The sequence below is a fragment of the Lithobates pipiens genome, unplaced genomic scaffold (genome assembly GCF_037356315.1).
Source record: "Lithobates pipiens isolate NorthernLeopardFrog02 unplaced genomic scaffold, aLitPip1_a1.2 Scaffold_8, whole genome shotgun sequence".
NCBI lineage: Eukaryota > Metazoa > Chordata > Amphibia > Anura > Ranidae > Lithobates > Lithobates pipiens.
The window spans coordinates 608218081-608235115 of NW_027507903.1; the positions used below are offsets into that span (position 1 = coordinate 608218081).

The 17035-nt window shown below is 43.1% G+C and overlaps 4 non-coding genes across 4 annotated transcripts; 2 read left to right on the forward strand and 2 right to left on the reverse strand.

Annotated features, from left to right (window-relative positions):
* Positions 1 to 3801: 3801 nt before the first annotated feature.
* On the reverse strand, positions 3802 to 3873 carry TRNAW-CCA (transfer RNA tryptophan (anticodon CCA)). The gene has a single exon. It is a non-coding gene; the product is annotated as a tRNA-Trp (tRNA).
* Positions 3874 to 7823: 3950 nt separating this feature from the next.
* TRNAS-GCU (transfer RNA serine (anticodon GCU)) lies at positions 7824 to 7905 on the forward strand. The gene has a single exon. It is a non-coding gene; the product is annotated as a tRNA-Ser (tRNA).
* Positions 7906 to 9903: 1998 nt separating this feature from the next.
* TRNAS-GCU (transfer RNA serine (anticodon GCU)) lies at positions 9904 to 9985 on the forward strand. The gene has a single exon. It is a non-coding gene; the product is annotated as a tRNA-Ser (tRNA).
* A 5668-nt stretch (positions 9986 to 15653) lies between these two features.
* TRNAW-CCA (transfer RNA tryptophan (anticodon CCA)) lies at positions 15654 to 15725 on the reverse strand. The gene has a single exon. It is a non-coding gene; the product is annotated as a tRNA-Trp (tRNA).
* Positions 15726 to 17035: the final 1310 nt, after the last annotated feature.

Below are 17035 nucleotides of genomic sequence, written 5' to 3' on the forward strand. Positions count from 1 at the left end.
AGCTCTTCACTCGCTATTCTTGTCTAGGGGTTCCCAGGGTTGATAACCCAGTAATTGTAGAGACCGACACTTGAGTTCCTTTTTAGGATTTTTATTTGCATAAAACAGTTGAACAAACTCAGTCTCTTTGTTGGGAATAGAGGGTATAAGGATAAGGTTTAGCTCAGATGCTTGGAACTGCTAACTTCAAGAAAAGTCTATCTGTATATAATCCAGAGAATAGCCACTCACAACTGGATCCTTTAACTGCTGGATAAATCCTTGACCTTGGATCTAGCAGCCAAGTGATTCTAGCTTTGCAAAGTCTCTCTCTCAGACTTGGTTGAAAAACTTAGCTGCAAACGGAAGGATAGAGGTAGGAACTTTTCTTACTGTACCAGAATCTTGCATCCGACGATACCATAAGAAATGTGGATTCAAGCAATGTCCATAGCAGCTCAGCTTCCAGGTTCTTACCGAGCAGCCAGCCTCGCGCGTGGCTCTCTTACTGAAGAGTCCTCCCCTGGTTGCATGTAGAGTTTCTGGGCCGCTACAAACCCGAGACGGCACCGGAACACCTTAGAATCCTCCTTCCAGTTACTGCTCCTCAAACTAGCTAGTTCCCGAGGCTCAGAAACAGATGGATCCGCACCCCAGGCCATGAGGGCCTGTGTGGGCTGGTCAGGAGGACCAGGACCACGGAGTCAGCAACAACTTCTGGACCGGAACCCCCGAACCATGTGACTTCAGCACCTTAAGTACCCTCTCCCGGAATACACAGCGAGACAAACGCGCCCACTGATTGGCTCTGAGAAAGAGATCGGTACCCAATGCGTCCAACCAGACTGTGTTCCAATGCCTCTCACAGGTGCAAACCCCACCTATGACCAGGCAGAACTTCAATACAGCCCAGCCAAACTGATGCCAAAGCACAATTTAGAACCATTAACCCCAAAACTTAACTATAGTTTTGGGCAAAAAAATGAATTTACAGACATAGCGGGTACTCATCAGGCGTACCGGCGCTATATTAGTATTGCACAACAAAATGTGAACAATAAGTCATACAATTATCTGATCATGTGTACAAGCCATTTGTCTCTAATAAATTTCGGCCTAGTCTTGCACAGTAAAAATGTCCTGCTGTTAAGAACCTTTTTTCACTGCTGTATTATCTGCAGTCATTTAATTCTTGAAGAAATGTTGATACAAATTGGCCAATGGCAGGACAGTTTGCCATCAGTGAGATAAAAAGATAATGTAAATTAACTAATTTCTATTTGACAGTCAATCAGGTCTATTGCAGCTTGATAAAAAAAAAAAAAAGTACGGTATTTATTGCTGCTAAAGCTACTTGAATTTTTTTTTAAATCTGAACTAAACCAGATTGGGGTGCTGCTGTGTGAGTAAGTCAAGCTATTTAAAAAAATTAAATAATCCACTTCCAAGTATGCACCACTGTTGCTGAGACATGTCCATGAAACACATATTATTCCATGAAACCCCCATACAGCCTTAACGACTTGCTGACCACATCCCAAGGCTGTATGGCAGCAAAGCAGCTCTCCTGCGCTAAATCATGTACCTAGTACGTGATCCAGCACTTCCAGGTAGGGGGAGCGCATGCGCCACTTCTGTTGTGATTTTTCACAGCAGAAGCTGATCAGCAGGTGCCAGTGAATGGATGTCCACCGACACCCACCGATCATTGGGAAAACACACAGATTTTTGTTTTAACAGGGAGAAGGGATGGATTTTCTTTATAAAATCTAACACTTCCCCTAGTGAAAGCAGCACATACAGTACACACAAACACTGGCTAGGCACACATTTAACCCTTTGATCACCCTAGATGTTTAACCCCTTCCCAGCCAGTGTCATTTGTACAGTAACAGTGTATATCTTTAGCACTGATCACTGTATTAGCGTCACTGGTTCCCGCAAAGTGTCAAAAGTGTCAGTTAGTGTTAGAATATCGCAGTCCTGCTATAAGCCACTGATCACTGCTATTACTAGTATAAGAACAAAAAATGCCAGTACATGCTATAACTTTTGTGTAAATACACGCTTATTGCTATTTTTACCCAAAACATGTGGCAGAATACATATTGGCCTACATTTTAGAAGAAATTTGATGTTTTCATTTTTTTTATTGGATGTGTTTTGTAGCAGAAAGTAAAACATTTTTTTTTAATTGTTGGGCTTTTTTCGGTTATAGAGCAAAGAATAAAAAACGCAGTGTTGATCAAATACCACGGAAAGAAAGCTCTATAGGTGGGAAAAAAATGACATACCGGTACATTTTATTTGTATACAGCATTGCTTGATTGCACAATGGTCAGTTAAAGTAACGCTGTGCCGTATCGCAAGAAAAATGATCTGGTCATGAAGGGGGATAAAACTTTCAGAGGTCAAGGGGTTAAGGCATCCCCCCCAAGTCTGTAATTTAAAGGAAGGACGTGTGTATTTTCATTGTTACTTTTGAAGCCTCATGTTATTGGTACATGTACCTTATGGCAGTTCCTGGGCTTTCTGTGACTTTTTTCTTGCAGTTGCTTCTCTATTAGTTCTAAGAAAAAGTTAAAATTTACAAATAGGAATAACCACTTAAATTACAGACGCTCTTAGCCAATAAAAACTGTAGAACACCAAAACACTTGAAATTTGATATGAAAAGGAGCATGCTTACGCTATGGCTGCAACAAAGGGGGTTTCCTATAAGGGCCGGTTCACACAGCGAGGCGTGGCGAGGCGTCTCCGACTTACCTCGCCGCGACCTGCGGGGAGCTCAGCGGCGACTTGCAGAGGACTTCTGTATAGAAGTCAATGCAAGTCGCCCCCGAAGTCGCCCCGAAGTAGTACAGGAACCTTTTTTCTGAGTCGGAGTGACTCGAGTCGCTCCTCTCAGAACGGTTCCATAGTACTGAATGGGGGCGACTTGCGGGAGCGAGGCGAGGCGAGCCGTGTCGCCTCGCCTCGCCTCGCTGTGTGAACCGGCCCTTATTTGTCATGCTTTGGATTTTCAAAGTGGTGTTCCACAGAAAAAAAAAATTCATTAAAATTCCTAAAAAAAAAATGTAAAAAAAATTTGGATTTTTTTTAACTCACCTCTAAATGCCTGTTGCTAGGCATTTAGAGGTGAGTTAAAAAAAATCCAAATTTTTTTTACATTTTTTTTTTAGGAATTTTAATGAATTTTTTTTTTTCTGTTTTTTTCTCGTAGTCTGCCTCCTTCAGTGCCTGGGCTGGTGACATCACTTCCCCCTCGGCGCAGAAAGGGCTCAGCTCTGTCCCCTCCCTCCTGTCAGTCATCTGGGAAACGTGACAGGTCCCAGATGACTGTGCGGCCAATCACGGCGCGCTCAGCTGCTTGCACGTGCGCAGTGGGTGCCCGGCAGTGAAGCCACAGCTGGGTGCCCACAATTAGAATGCCGGCGACGCGGAGAGTAGGGGGGAATGAGCAGGGCTTCTTTCCCCGCATCGCTGGAACTTGGGACAGGTAAGTGTCCGATTATTAAAAGTCAGCAGCTGCAGTATTTGTAGCTGCTGACTTTTTTTTTTTTTTTCAGGGGAACGCCTCTTTAAGTGGCAATGCATAAGTAGAATCCCATTACTGCCTATTGGGCCTTTCACACCTATGCAAAGGTTCTTCCATGCGACCTGGAAATTGGTGCATGGACTTCTTTTGGTGTGATATTTTTGGCCCCATAGATTTCAATGGAAACTCGTAAATAAACATGTGAATCTAGACTTGCAGGCTGTGTCTTTTCTGTTCCAATAACATAGTCACTTTTAGTTTAATTGCATTCTTATCAAAATGGATGACCCTGACGTGATTTGAACACGCAACCTTCTGATCTGGAGTCAGACGCGCTACCGTTGCGCCACAGAGTCACATGTAAGGAATAACATTGCACTATTTTTAGGCATCTACCACATCTACCATATCTAACACATTTGTTTAACCACTTGCTTACTGGGCACTTAAACCCCCCTCAGTCCCAGACCAATTTTCAGCTTTCAGCGCTGATGCACTTTGAGTGACAATTACGCGGTCATACAACACTGTACCCAAATGAAATTTTTATCATTTTTTTCCCACAAATAGAGCTTTCTTTTGGTGGTATTTAGTTACAGCTCGGAGTTTTATTTTTTGCTAAACAAACAAAAAAAGATGCAAAAAAAAAAAAATCATGTTTTAATAGTTTGTTATAAAATTTTGCAAACGGGTCATTTTTCTCCTTCATTGAAGTGCGCTGATTAGGCGGCACTGATAGGCTGCATTGGTGGGCACTGATGGGCTGCATTGGTGGGCACTGATGGGCTGCATTGGTGGGCACTGATAGGCTGCACTGGTGGGCACTGATAGGCATAGTTAAGGCGGCACTAATAGGCACAGATAAGGCGGCACCGATGGGCACAGATAAGGCGGCACTGATGGGCAAAGATGGGCACAGATAAGATGGCACGGATGGGTGGCACGGATAAGTGGCACGGATGGGTGGCACGGATGGGCACTGATAGGTACCACAGATAGATGGGACTGATGGGCACTGATAGGTGGCACTGATAGGTGGCTCTGATAGGTGGCACTGCTGGGCACTGATGGGCGGCACTGCTGGGCACTGATGGGCGGCACTGCTGGGCACTGATGGGCGGCACTGGGGTGCAGCACCTTTGAGGCAGATTTTGGGTGGCACTGTGGGTGGCACTGCTGGGTGGCACTGTGGGTGGCACTGTGGGCACTGCTGGGTGGCACTGTGGGCACTGCTGGGTGGCACTGTGGGCACTATGGGCACTGCTGGGTGGCACTGACAGGGGGCACTTACTTTATCTCAGGATGGCACTGCGGGTGGCAGGTGGGCACTGGTAGGGGGCAGGTGTCCGCTTATATTGCTGGCCGTGATCGGGACTGATGTCCCGAACACGGCCGCCGGCGATCGGCTTTTTTTTTTTCTCCTCGCGCTGTCAGCGCGAGGAGGAATACTAGCCGATTACCGGCTCCGTTTTATCACATGATCAGCTGTCATTGGCTGACAGCTGATCACGTGATAAGGGGTCGGGATCGACCCCTTACACGGATCGGTGATCAGGCGAGTCTCACGGACTCGCCGATCACAGAGCGCGCCGCGCGCGCCCCTCAGGGGGCGCGCAGGCCGCTCGTAACCGGGACGACGTCAATAGACGTAGTCCCGGAAATGTAGGTCCGCGCTAATGCCGTCATTTGGCAATAGCGCGGATCTGTAGTGGTTAAGCCAAACAAAATTGACATAATTTTTCCCACAAATATAGCTTTCCTTCGGTGGTATTTGATCACCTCTGCGGTTTTTATTTTTTGCGCTATGAACAAACAAAGACTGTCAATTTTGCAAAAAAATAAAGCAATATTTTGAACTTTTTTATAATATAAATATAATAATAATAAATATCACCCAAAAAGCATTCTTCTACATATTTTTGGTAAAAAAATCTTAATAAGTGTAAATCGATTGGTTTGCGCAAAAGTTAAGGCATCTATAAAATAGGGGATAGATTTATGCCATTTTTATTATTTTTTTTACTAGTAATGGCGGTGATCTGCGATTTTTAGCAGGACTGTGACATTGCGGCGGACAGATAAGACACTTTTGACACTTTTTTTAGGACCATTGAAATTTATACAGATGTGAGACCTAAAAATAGCCACTGATTACTGTATAAATGTCACTGGCAGGGAAGGCGTTAACACTAGAGGTCGATCAAGGGGTTAAATGTGTGTCCTAGGGAGTAACTGTGGGGGGGGAAGGGATTGCCTGGAGGAAGAGACCGATTGCTGTTCATACTTTGTATAAACAACAGATCTGTCTCCTCTCCCCTGGCAGAACAAAAATCTGTCTGTTTACATTGACAGATCTCTGTTCTGATCTCTGATCTCTGCTGCAGAAAGGTGCTTGACATTTTGCGACCCGATTTGGGGCCCCGTAACTCGGGGTCACTTGGAGCTAAAAAAAAACTAATTCGGGTCGCAAAATGTCATTTTTCGAATTTGATTTTTTTATTTGATTTATTTTTTTTGTATGTGTTTTGTAGCAGAAAGTAAAACTTTTTTTTAATTGTTGGGCTTTTTTCGGTTATAGAGCAAACAATAAAAAACGCAGTGTTGATCAAATACCACGGAAAGAAAGCTCTATTGGTGGGAAAAATCAACCCGTGTTGATCACCCCGTAAGTGCTTGACCCCGAGTTACGGGGCCCCAAATCGGGTCGCAAAATGTCAAGCACTTTTCTGCAGCAGAGATCAGAGACAGAACGAAAATCTGTCTGTTTACATTGACAGATCTCTGTTCTGTCTTTCTAAGGAGCGATCGTGCACGCCTCTTAGTGGTCTTAGTGGTCTTAATGCGTCCGACATACAGCTACAACGATTTGCCGATTTGCAGAGCCAACCTGCTGCAGTATAACTGCGGTGGCTGGTCCTCTAGTGGTTAAAGGATGTGTGCAGTGGTGTCGGGAGGGGGTGTGAGTGGGTCCCCAAAAATCACCCGGGTCTCGGGCATGCAGGATTCTGTTATTAGCCCCAAGCTGATCTGATCCCGAGTGCGGCCGAGTAACATAGCAGGTCCCGCCTTCTGGAGCTTGCAGTACTTATGATGGACGTCCCACTAGTCCAATGGCAGGACCGCAGGACGTGTGACATACATCATAGGCGCTGCAGAAGGCGGGAATTACAATATGGTTGCGGTGACACATCACTATGAGATCCCCACTCCCTGCTCGGCGCTCAGGCGGGCAGGCGGGCAGGCGGGCAGGCGGCTCTCCTCTCCTCCTCTAGCTCTGTCTCTGGCTGCCTGCTGTGATGATGATGATGGGTGCACCGCACACTGCACACTGCAATATTTTGTCTCTGGCCCTATTACTAAACTTAGCGTCAATGATGAGCAAACACCACAAATTTGGGCAGAAAAACTAGAGCCCAAAGGGCAGACAGATAAAGGGAACATAAAATATGTGAACCAAAAGAATAAAAGAAAAGAAGCACTCTACTGTGATGTATGAGCAGTCATATATCAAATATCTCAGAGGGTCAAGTCAAGTCTATGTCACCATCCATTCTTCTGCAGCCATAATATTGTTCCCAAGATAAATACATTCTGAGTGGCTTGGAATTTGGCTCCTTTTCCAGTAAACGGGGATCAACTGCCTAGCTGCATTCAGATGGTGGGACAGCAACGAAAAGTACTATATTTTATATGTAACAATGATGACATGTCATTGTTGGTCACCTGCAGATAAAGGATCTTGTGAATAAAGGACCTTTTTAAACAGATTCAAAACACTTCTCAGACCTTTTTTTTTTTTTACTATCCAAGGCTTCTAAAGTTTTATTGATTACAGACCTGCAATGGCCTGCCTATTATGTACCCAAGGCAATCAAACTCATAATCACTAGTCCTATTAGGTATCAGTATAAGGACAGCGGGCACCTGAATTGCCTCATATATAGTCGCATGCACTGCTCACCCTTTATCCCATCCCAAACATAAAAGTTAGGCACGCACTGGTGTTCCCGATCACGTGCATGCACTGTGCACAGTGGGGGTGGAACCATCTGTGATCGGCCATGACTTCATAACTGGCCGATCACGTGGTAAACAACCATACCCAATGGCTGTTCACCCGCCTTGGTGGTGAGCGGTGTCTCCGTGACACACGCCGCCACCGAAGGAACAGGGATGTGCGCAGACGATCGCGTGCATTCCCTGTTTAAATGGGAGGACGTCATATGATGCCCTCCTGCAACGAGAGCCGCGCCACTTGGCCGTCATTTTGAAAAAATTCAAAAACTTGGGCAACACAGCAAGACTTGACGAGGTGGCCGAGTGGTTAAGGCGATGGACTGCTAATCCATTGTGCTCTGCACGCGTGGGTTCGAATCCCATCCTCGTCGAACAGTTTTCTTCCTGTGATTCAACCCTTAAACTAGGGTTTTTTCTGTTAAAGTACTAAATATCATTTCAAAAGCAGATCTCCTAATTTAGTGTTAACAAAATAGGTTGCACATCCTACAAAAGCCAGTCAAAATCATCACCATCACTAGTTCTCTTTGGTATCAGTATGACTTCATAATAAGTCAATAGTTCGTGAATTTACCAAGATGTTGTAATAGAATTAATAGAAATAGAAAATAATAGAAAACTTTGCATAGAATATTTTTCTTTAAAGGGGTTGTAAAGTTAAATATTTTTTCACCTTAATACATTCTATGCATTAAGGTGAAAAAACATCTGACAGTGCCGACTCCCCCCAACCCCCCCGTTTTACTTACCTGACCCCTCTAAAATCCCAGCCCCCCCCCCCCTGACGTCCTCTTCGCCACTCAGCCTGGCCGTTGATTGGCTAGAGTGGATGGATTGAAAGCAGCGCAGCCACTGGCTCGCTCTGCTATCAATCACATCCAATGTAGCTGCGCGCCGGGGGCGGGGCCGAGTGATACAGTGAGCCGGCTGTATCACGGGAGCGCGCCCGCAAGTGCTTCTCACCATGCGATGGAACTCACATGAACGTGGGAAGTACTTCCGGGAGGAAGCCGAGACAGCCACCGAGGGACCCCAGAAGAGCAGGTTCGGGGCCACTCTGTGCAAAACGAGCTGCACAGTGGAGGTAAGTATAACATGTTTGTTATTTAACCACTTGCCGCCCGCCCTATAGCAGAAACATGGCGGCAAAGTGGTTTCAAAATCCTGACTGGACATCTTATGATTTTGACCCCGGGGGCGCGCATCGCGGCGATCGTTGTTGCGGGGTGTCAGTCTGACACCCCGCAACTACGATCTTGGTAAAGAGTCTCTGACGGAGACTCTTTACCACGTGATCAGCCGTGTCCAATCACGGCTGATCACAGTGTAAATAGGAAGAGCCGGATGCCAATCAGTGCCCACAATGGATGCCAATCAGTGCCCACAATGGGCATCACTGATTGACATGCATTATTGTTTGGCACTGATTGGCATCCATCAGTACATTATAATACAATACAATGCCACCTATCAGTGCCCATCCGTGCCACCTATCAGTGCCCATCCGTGCCACCTATTAGTGCCCATCCATGCCCATCTGTGCCGCCTATCCATGCCTATCCATGCCAATCCGTGCCAGCTATCAGTGCCAATTTGTGCCACCTATCAGTGCCCATCTGTGTCGCCCATCAGTGCCACCCATCAGTGCCTATCAGTGCCACATGTTAGTGTCCATCAATGCCACCTCATTGGTGCCCATCAGTGCCGCCTTATCAGTGCCCGTCAGTGCAGCCCCATCAGTACCCATCAGTGAAAGAGAAAACTTACTTATTTACAAAGTTTTGAAACTGACACAAAAAAAATATTTTTTTTTCAAAATTTTCTGTATTTTTTTTATTTGTTTAGCAAAAAATTAAAACCGTACAGGTGATCAAATACCACAAAAATAAAGCTCTATTTGTGGGAAAAAATATGATAAAAATTTCATTTGGGTACAGTGTAGCATGTCCGCGCAATTGTCATTCAAAATGCGACAGCGCTGAAAGCTCAAAATTGGTCTGGGCAGGAAGGTATTTAAGTGCCCTGTATTGAAGTGGTTAAAAAAAAAATATAACTTTACAACCCCTTTAAGTCCAAGTAGAGGATTGTGTATGTGAAGGTTTTCTAGATTTTTTTTCTTTTGGTTAGACCAGATGGACTTTATTTTTCAACCGGAGTAACTGTGACATAATGATAAGACGGTCTGGTAACTATCTAATAACAGTAAGGCCTCCAGTTAGATCTCCCTACAGGTTTTGTAAACTCTAATTTCCAAATTTTGTTTTGTTTTGTTTTGTTTTGTTTTGTTTTGTTTTGTTTTGTTTTGTTTTGTTTTGTTTTGTTTTGTTTTGTTTTGTTTTGTTTTGATATGGTTTACTGCCACCTATCTAGACGAGGTGGCCGAGTGGTTAAGGCGATGGACTGCTAATCCATTGTGCTCTGCACGCGTGGGTTCGAATCCCATCCTTGTCGAGAGAGGTTGCTTTTCTGGTCGATATGGCTTCTTCTGTACAACATTTGTAAAAATATTTTTCAATCTGCCAATTTTAACTTTAAAAAAACTCAAACATTTCTGGCAGCTAGAATTCTTTCAACAAGGTGGCTGAGTGGTTAAGTTCATGCACTGTAGATCCATGCATGGATTAAAATCCCATCCTCCATCAGTGTTGATGCTTTTGTTCCTGTGCTGTATTTATTCACTAATGCGGTACACTCGATCCGATTATCAGACGAATGATCATCCGTTTTTTTTTTTTTTTTGCATGCTAATCTCACGCCGAATCTGATGAGTTTAATAAAGTCACGAAAAAATTCACGTACGACAGAATAAAAAATCGGAAGTGATGTCATGTGTTGCATTGCATTTTTGAACGACAGCTGTACTGTTTAATCGTACAATCTAGCATCATAGGGAAGAATTTTCCGTGCATGTCCGATAAGAATAATATCAGATGAACTGTCCTGATCGGCTCTGGAAAGCTCTGTACTAACGATCCGCTTATCGTACGATCGATTCAAAAGCGGCAGGAGGGAAGGTATGAATTCTGCGTCTCTGTAAAGCAGGAACATGGATCCATGTCTTCACCTAGTAAAAGCACCTCCCCCACTGTACTAAAACACTGGCTAGGCACACATTTAACCCTCCAATTGCCCCTGATGTTAACCCCTTCCCAGCCAGTGTCATTAATCCAGTGACAGTGGATATTTTTTAGCACTGATCACTGTATTAGGGTCACTGGTTCCACAGTGACAAGCAGGCTTTACTGCATATACAGACTGATTTTACGGTTGTGGGTTTAGTAACACTTTAATACCATAAATAATAACATGATATTAGATTTTTTTTTACTACATTAGTATATAATGAGAAAGGCTTAAAGTGTTACTAAACCCACAACAGTAAAATCAGTCTGTATATGCAGTAAAGCATGCTTGTCATACTCACTGTGGAACCTAAGGGGTTAATTATATGCATTTTGTAAAAAGACCGTTTGGTCCTGTCTTCTCTAATCCTCTCCTTCTTCCACTGTCCCCAATCCATCTGCGATAGAATAGAGCCATAGGGGGCACTCTGCACATGCTCAATTTGGTGTGTATTGCTAGAGATTTTCCTTTTTTGTTGAGGGAGGGGATGTGATCAGCACTAGTGATGGACAAACTTCCGACGGGACGTTTCGCGAATGCGAACTGCAAACGTGACCATGGGGCGAAGTGCAGTATATGTGGAAGAAGGTATATAACACCCCGCTTCAATCTGTCGTTTTGGGGGGCCACTGGTCTATCACACCAGTTATAATACTTTTTTCTAATTGCGTTTGTCACTCTTTGAGTTTCGCTGCAGAACCGCTCAGCAGTCACAATGCTGCACAGTGGAAATGCACTATACTATGCTTTCTATATGTGCAAGTATTTTATACGTGTATTGCACCCCTATATACTGCACACCAAATAGTACACCTATACCAGTCCTTAGAAGGACCTTTGTGGATCTAGTAGTGTAAAATAAAAAGGTTATGGCGCTAAACCCTATCAGTGATGTGAATTAACCTATCACCAAAACCTAGTGTTTTTTTTTTTAAAAAAGAAAAAGCTATTGGCAATAGCGTGCAAAGATTTCCTAAAACAATTTTGTATCCTAATTGAAAAAATATATGTGTGATCAATATTGAATCAACATTCGTGTTCCATCATAATTATATCCAAAATAGATATTAAGTTATCTTATACGTGTCAGCCTGCTATGAGTGAATACCAAAAATATATAAACATTCATTTAGATATACAAAATGGTGAAAATGTTGTTTGTATCCAACAATGTGCTAGTTCAGAACAAACTGTGCAAACATGTGCAAAATAAGTGCAAAAAAGCGACTAGGGATCAGAACAGCCAGGGATCAGAAATATGTTCAACCAATAATCGCATGAAGACGCATCTATGTCCAATATAAGTCCAAAATTAATGTTTGGCTTAATGATACTGCCTCCTCAGATTATTGCTGTAATTGATGCGTAAAGTCAATAGGGAATATTTCATTCACTCGTGCAAACAGTGCGGGTCTTCAATTAGAAAACTTCATCCCCGGTGCGCCACTCAGTGCTATAATATGTAAATGCTCTCACCAGAGTTAATGCCCCTTATGGGGCTGGATGGACCTTCACAATGTAAGCCACTGTGCTGCTCTCTGGCTGCTGCTGGTGCACTGGGTGAAGCTTCGCTATTCCGTCCGTATGGTCTCCAACGTTAATTATATATGAGGAAAGACATATCCATAGTGTAATACATTCTTAACCAGATCGCTCGTTTATTAATATTAAAAAACTACTCACATTTGACATTAAAAGCATATGCGTATGGAAAAAACTCAGCCGTTCGTCTCTATCCGTTCAAACGAGTGGCCACGTTGTGTGCACTCGTTTGAACGGATAGAGACGAACGGCTGAGTTTTTTCCATACGCATATGCTTTTAATGTCAAATGTGAGTAGTTTTTTAATATTAATAAACGAACGATCTGGTTAAGAATGTATTACACTATGGATATGTCTTTCCTCATATATAATTAACGTTGGAGACCATACGGACGGAATAGCGAAGCTTCACCCAGTGCACCAGCAGCAGCCAGAGAGCAGCACAGTGGCTTACATTGTGAAGGTCCATCCAGCCCCATAAGGGGCATTAACTCTGGTGAGAGCATTTACATATTATAGCACTGAGTGGCGCACCGGGGATGAAGTTTTCTAATTGAAGACCCGCACTGTTTGCACGAGTGAATGAAATATTCCCTATTGACTTTACGCATCAATTACAGCAATAATCTGAGGAGGCAGTATCATTAAGCCAAACATTAATTTTGGACTTATATTGGACATAGATGCGTCTTCATGCGATTATTGGTTGAACATATTTCTGATCCCTGGCTGTTCTGATCCCTAGTCGCTTTTTTGCACTTATTTTGCACATGTTTGCACAGTTTGTTCTGAACTAGCACATTGTTGGATACAAACAACATTTTCACCATTTTGTATATCTAAATGAATGTTTATATATTTTTGGTATTCACTCATAGCAGGCTGACACGTATAAGATAACTTAATATCTATTTTGGATATAATTATGATGGAACACGAATGTTGATTCAATATTGATCACACATATATTTTTTCAATTAGGATACAAAATTGTTTTAGGAAATCTTTGCACGCTATTGCCAATAGCTTTTTCTTTTTAAAAAAAAAAAACACTAGGTTTTGGTGATAGGTTAATTCACATCACTGATAGGGTTTAGCGCCATAACCTTTTTATTTTACACTTTTCATTTCCCTCTCCTCCCCACTAAGGAAGTGAGGGCTTCAGGCACAGGCAGCTCTAACCCAGTATATTTTCTTTTCTTCCTTCACTTTTTATTTTTTTATATTTTTATCACATTGGAGATCTTGCTTTGTTTTTGGTTTCTCCATAGCGCGACTTTATTTATTTATTTATGGATCTAGTAGTAGCTAGCTAGTAGCTAGTGAATTGCAGACTGTCCCTGCTCCAAAAACCAAACTGTCCCTACACTGAGAAACGACAGCTGCAGAATCGGTCAGCACTGCATGCAGTGCACTATAATATGCTTTCTATATTTGAAAGAAAGTATATTATACGTGTATTACAACCCTATATACTGTACACCTATACCAGTCCTTAAAATGACCTTTGTGGACCTAGTAGCTAGTGAATTGCAGACTGTCCCTGCGAACCGACCGCCGGGCGAACCGCAAGGCCATCTCTAATCAGCACAGGGCCAATCAGCACTGTCCAGACAGAGGGTCAGGGGTCCTGCTGCCCCATAGAAGGAAGAATGAAAACACCTCCTACAAGCTTTAACCAGATACTGATAGAAGCCACAAGACTGCTATATACTGCTGATGAAAAAAAGGTATTTAGCCGTTTATATTTACTAAAATAATTGCATCTCTGTGTTCTGTGATATAGATATAGCGAATGCAGACTCCTGGGTAGGGATGAGCCAAACACCCCCCTGTTCGGTTCGCACCAGAACCTGCGAACAGACCTAAACTTCGTGTGAACTTTAGAACCCTATTAAAGTCTATGGGACTCGAACGTTCACAATCTAAAGTGCTCATTTTAAAGGGTAATATGCAGGTTACTGTCCTAAAAAGTGTTTGGGGACCCGGGTCCTGCCCCAGGGGACATGGATCAATGCAAAAAGAAGTTTTAAAAACGGACGTTTTTTCAGGAGCAGTGATTTTAATAATGATTAAAGTGAAACAATAAAAGTGTAATATTCCTTTACATTTCGTAGCTGGGGGGTATCTATAGTATGCCTGTAAAGGGGCGCATGTTTCTGGGGCTTAGAACTGTCCCTGCACAAAGTGTCATTTGTGCAGGAAAAATGTCTTTTAAAATCACTTGCGGCTAAATTGTCGGCTCCCCGTAATACAGAGAACACTCAATGAGTATTCTTTGTATTAGCCGACAATTCATTCATTCATTGATTAAATTTTAAAAAATTAAATAAAATTTTTTTTTTAATTTGACACGGGGTTCCCCTTAATATCCATGTCAGACCTGAAGGGCCTGGTAATTGAATTTAGGGGAACCCCCACGCTTTATTTTTTTTTTTTTTTTTTTTTTTTTAATCAATGAATGAAAGAATTGTCGGCTAATACAGAGAACACTCATTGAGTGTTCTCTGTATTACGGGACCCGACAATATAGCCGCAAGTGATTTTAAAAGACTTTTTTTCCTGCACAAATGACACTTTGTGCAGGGACAGTTCTAAGCACCAGAAACATGCACCCCTTCACAGGCATACTATAGATACCCCCCAGCTACGAAATTTAAAGGAATATTACACTTTTATTGTTTCACTTTAATTTAATTTAATTTACTGCAGATTTTAGTCGACTAAAATACGACTAAAACTAAAAAAATTCAGATGACTAAAATACGAATAAAACGAAAACAATTCAGATGACTAAAATACACTAAAACGAAAACAATTCAGATGACTAAAATATGACTAAAACGAAAACAAGTCAGATGACTAAAATACGACTAAAAGGAAAACAATTCAGATGAATAAATTCTACCAAAAAAGAAAACAATTCAGATGACTAAAATATGTCTAAAATGAAAAAATTCAGATTACTAAAATACGACTAAGACAAAAAATTGTATTTTAGTCAAAAGACTATGACTAAAACTAAAGCAAACTTTGATGCAAAGATTAACACTGCCATAAACACAGGTCCCAACAGAGAATGATATAAGAAACTGACCCTATAGTCCCATAATTCCACTTACTGGTTCTTCCTCCAGCAAGTCAACTCATCCATCAATTATTTAAGCCTGCAGACTTTAAAAAATTGCTGTAGGTGTTAGCATTGGGAATCATCTAGACTGCAAGTGATGTGTTGGCAGCAGAACAATCTCTCAATTACTCACTAAATGGTTTGCAAAACAGCTTGGTGAACACTGAGCCGCACATGCGATGGTCAGTTTACGGTGCCTACATGCAGGTTAGAAAAATGAATGCAGTAGAGACATACCGCGTCTCTTCTGCATTAAAAATCGTGCCTGCATTTCCTTTATGTCATTGTTCCTCTTTTTGGAACAAGACTTATCAAAACTCACATGACCCTGACGTGATTTGAACACGCAACCTTCTGATCTGGAGTCAGACGCGCTACCGTTGCGCCACAGAGTCTCATATAAAGGACACTTCTAACACTATTTTTATACATTTAGCACTCCATCCATCTTTTTCCCTTTAATAAGTAGATATGGACGAACTTCCAACGGGACGTTTCGCGAACCGCGAACGCGGCGGAAAGTTCACGAACCGCAAAGTTCATGGCGGGCCCCATTGACTTCAATGGCAGGCGAACTTTAAAAACCTACAGGTCATATTTCCAGCCACAAAATAATTACTAGCTGTGCACACATAGTCCCACCACATGGCCACTGACATAATACATGTATGAAGTGAATCTGGGATCGACAACTACAAGCATTCTTTTTTTATATGTGAAATTTTGACAATTCAGGACTCAGGAGCGCATGAAGGCAATGGAGGAGAGGAAAGGTCAGGGTGGGCTATGACGAGGGTGCAGGAGATGATCACCAGCACCGTGATATAGAGCACTGACACCAGCACCGTAATAGAGTGCACTGACACCAGCACCGTGATATAGAGCACTGACACCAGCACCGTGATATAGAGCACTAACACCAGCACCGTGATAGAGTGCACTGACACCAGCACCGTGATATAGAGCACTGACACCAGCACTGTGATATAGAGCACTGACACCAGCACCGTGATAGAGTGCACTGACACCAGCACCGTGATATAGAGCACTGACACCAGCACTGTGATATAGAGCACTGACACCAGCACCGTGATAGAGTGCACTGACACCAGCACCGTGATATATAGAGCACTGACACAAGCCATATGATATAGAGCACTGACACCAGCACCGTGATAGAGTGCACTGACACCAGCACCGTGAGAGAGTGCACTGACACCAGCACCATGATACATAGAGCACTGACACAAGCACCGCGATATAGAGCACTGACACCAGCACCGTGATAGAGTGCACTGACACCACACCAGCACCGTGATAGAGAGCACTGACACCAGCACCATGATAGAGAGCACTGAGACCAGCACCGAGATAGAGTGCACTGACACCAGCACCGTGATATAGAGCACTGACAAAAGCACCGTGATAGAGTGCACTGACACCACCACCGTGATATAGAGCACTGACACCAGCACTGTGATAGAGTGCACTGACACCAGCACCGTGATATAGAGCACTGACACCAGCACCGTGATATAGAGCACTGACACCAGCACCATGATATAGAGCACTGACACCAGCACCGTGATAGAGTGCACTGACACCAGCACCGTGATATAGAGCACTGACACCAGCCCTTACAAGGACCTTTGTGGACCAAGTAGCTAGGGATTTGCAGACTGTACCCCAGTCCCTACACTGATAA